The following is a 3450-nucleotide window of genomic DNA, read 5'->3' on the forward strand; positions in this document are numbered from 1 at the left end:
GGGCTGGGGATTCGAACCCGCCACCTTAGGTGTACGTGGCTGGCGCCTTAGCCGGTTGAGCTATAGGCGCCGAGCCGAATCAGAATATCTTAATGGAATTTAAGTGTATAGTCTGTGTTCTTAGAATATTTTTAGTTGAAAATTATATCATCTAATTTTTGCATGTTTACATTAAAAACTTTTTTTCCCTTGAAAAACCATAATAAACATAAACTTGGGATATAGAAAAAGAAAATTCACTTCTCTAGCATATCTGTTTTGGTGTTGTCTTTCCATTGTTTTTTTCATGCTTTTGTATTTGTAATAAGCAGTTCTCTCTTATATAGATAATATATTGTTACTTGTTGCAGAATGTTTATAGTTCAAACCCAGGACTTTGCCTGCAACCTAATGCTACTTATTTTTAGTGATATAAAGGTAATGTAAAAGATATTTTTGTAAATTCTACACAGATAATTTAATAGTCTACTATTTCTTATATAATTTAAAGAAATAAAACTGATCATGTTAGCAAAATGAGTAAACTATATCATTATAAACCAATGAGGAAAAAGAAAATAGAAACCAAGGAAGTCTAAATTATTTTTTGATTAAAATGTATATGTGTAAGGGTAGAACAGGTCCAGTTGTTCTACCCTCCTCCCCACATAATGTCAAAGATGACTTTTTAGTGGCCCCCTATACAGTACTCACACGAAGTGGATTTTTTTTTTTTTTTTGAGACAAAGTCTCAGTTTCTCACCCTTGCATCATAGTTCATGGCAGCCTCAAACTCTTAGGCTCAGGCAGTTCTCTTGCCTCAGCCTCTCAAGTAGCTGGAACTACAGGCACCCTCCACAACGCCTGGCTATTTTTAGAAACAGCCTTGTTCAGCCTGGTCTCCAACTGTGAGCTCAGGCAATCCACCCCTCTGAGTGATAGGATTATAGGCGTGAGCCACCTTGCCCAGCCCCATGATGTGTATTTAAAGAGTAGGTTTATAGTGTATTTATTTCCATTATAAACCCAGATATTCTTTTAGTATGTTTCTAAGACTTTAAGTGATTAAGTAATTTAACAATTAGTTTTTACTGTCATTTTCTACTGTATCAAATGTTGTGTGACACATTTGTTTAAAAACTGTGAGTGTGTCAGGAGAATCTTCACATTTTAACTGGGTTAGTCCTTTGTGTAGTTTTTTTTTTTTGATGTAATTGTCCTTTATTTCATTGATCAGGTTGTGAACAAACTTGAACTTAACTCTTAATCATACCTCAAGTGTGTGTGTAGCTATAGATGTGTTTTGGATATTTCAGATTGCTAAGTATTAATGAGGGTAGACTTCAGAGCCCCTTCATGTTGTCTTAGGTAGGTTAGATTTTCCATTTGCTGCTTTATTTTATAGTGGGAAGTAATCTGGGGCCCAGGGTAGGTAAAGGAGGTATGTAGTTAAACTCTTACACTCCCTAGTTCTAATGTGGATTCTCTTCTGTCCTAATCACATCTATTTCAAAGGGTTAGTCTGAAAATAAAATGACGTGCAGAATGCTTTATGTTGCTCACACTACTTCAAATATTAGCTATTAATTTTTTAAAAATTGTCAGTTTTTATTTTTGTGAAATCCCAAGTTTTGAGTTGTTGCAATTTCAGTTTTTCTCAAATTGCTTTGATTTAACATTTTAGCTGTTAATGGGTACTGACCTAGTAACAGAATTTTAGGAAGTTACCCAAGAAAATTGGTTAAAATTGAAAACCTGTGTGAACCAGATTGGAGTGTTTAGACTACAGGATGGTGTACATTACTGAAAATTGAACTGATTTATAAGAGCAAGGAGAAATTGTTGACTTTTAATTCTTACCTTAAACCAATTAGCTTGCCGTACAGCTGTTACTTAAGGTTTACAAGATCATTTTTGCTTGATCCTGAAGTCGTAATTACTTGATTTTAGAACTTTGAAAGGTTCAGATTTGGAGTGTGATTTGCTTGTTAATTATATAAGTAAGTGCCTTAAAATGATGTTTTTTAAAAAAATTACTCTTATTTAAAAGCATGGGAATACTTTTAATATTTGTTTTAACATGTGTAATATAAACTAAGGACACATTTTTAAAAAATTTCAGTAGATCTGGGGGTATAAGTTTTTTGTCACATAGATGCATTGCATATTGCTGGAGTCAGGGCTTTTATTGTACCCAGCATCAGACTTACGTACGTTGTATCTGATAGACAATTTTTATTCCTCACCCTAAGCATACAATTAATTACTTAAGGCAACGTGTTAGATGCAAAAGAAACAGCTGTGAAGGAAGGACACCCAGGAGAGGACACGGCAGTCCTGTTGTCGTTAGGTGGTGTACAAGGAAAGGAGCCCTGCACCAGCCTGGAGAGACAGGCAGAGCAGAAACGGTGAAGGGAGAAAGACTTTCATTCTTCCAGAGAGAAAACGGTTGATGTGAGTGGTCTAAGATGAGAAAGTCTTGGTGTGTTCCATAAACTGAAAGTTTAGTGTAGAGCATGTTACTTACAGAATCAGTAAGTGGAACATGATTTTTTGTTCCTTAAAAAAACAGAGAGTGAGGGAAGATAAAGTGGAGAAAAGTGTAAAGCAAAGGTGGAGATACAGGCAGAGGCCGTATCTTTTTTTTTTTTTTTTTGAGATAGAGCCTCAAGCTGTCCCCTGGGTAGAGTGTCGTGGCATTACAGCTCACAGCAACCTCCAACTCCTGGGCTCAAGCGAGTCTCCTGCCTCCGCCTTCCAAGTAGCTGGGACTACAGGTGCCCGCCACAATGCCTGGCTGTTTTTTTGTTGCAGTTGTTGTTGTTTAGCTGGCCCAGGCTGAGGTCGAAACTGCCAGCCTTGGTGTACGTGGCTGGCACTGTAACCAGCATGAATGAGTTTTCTATGATGTAATTTTAAAGTAGGGTCTGTATACCTAAAATAATAAACCTGCTTGGTGGCCATTTACTTTTATATACTTTTTTTTGAAATAAAAGATGGACAGGTGATTGAGCAATATGATGACTAATGCTTTACTTTTTTTTTTTTTTTTTAATTGATACAGAGTCTCACTCTGTTTGCCAGGCTAGAGTATCGTGGTGTTAGCTTTGCTCACAGATTGGGTTCACGAGATCCTACTGCCTCAGCTTCCGGAATAGCTGGGACTACAAGGTGCCTGCTGTAATGCTTGGCTATTTTTTTCTATTTTTAGTAGAGACAGGGGTCTCACTCTTGCTCAGGCTGCTCTCAAACTCCTGAGCTCAAGGGATCCTCCCAGAGTGCTGGGATGACAGGTGTGAGCCATTGTACCTGGCCAGTACTTTACTTTTTTTTTTTTTTTTTTTGAGATTTAGATATGATTACCATAATATAAACAGCCAGAGCTAGCTATTCTCAGCGTACAGTGGAATCAGAATATCTTTTTTTTTTTTTTTTTTTTTTTGAGACAGAGCCTCAAGCTGTCCCCCTGGG

At 37.0% G+C, this 3450-nt stretch overlaps 1 protein-coding gene across 1 annotated transcript in view; it reads left to right on the forward strand.

The window, feature by feature from the left end:
- NAA30 (N(alpha)-acetyltransferase 30, NatC catalytic subunit) overlaps window positions 1–3450 on the forward strand; it is a 22927-nt gene that overhangs the window by 15043 nt on the left and 4434 nt on the right. The window lies entirely within an intron of this gene.

The sequence above is a fragment of the Otolemur garnettii genome, unplaced genomic scaffold (assembly GCF_000181295.1).
Source record: "Otolemur garnettii isolate 467f Iridium unplaced genomic scaffold, OtoGar3 scaffold00081, whole genome shotgun sequence".
NCBI classification, from domain to species: domain Eukaryota; kingdom Metazoa; phylum Chordata; class Mammalia; order Primates; family Galagidae; genus Otolemur; species Otolemur garnettii.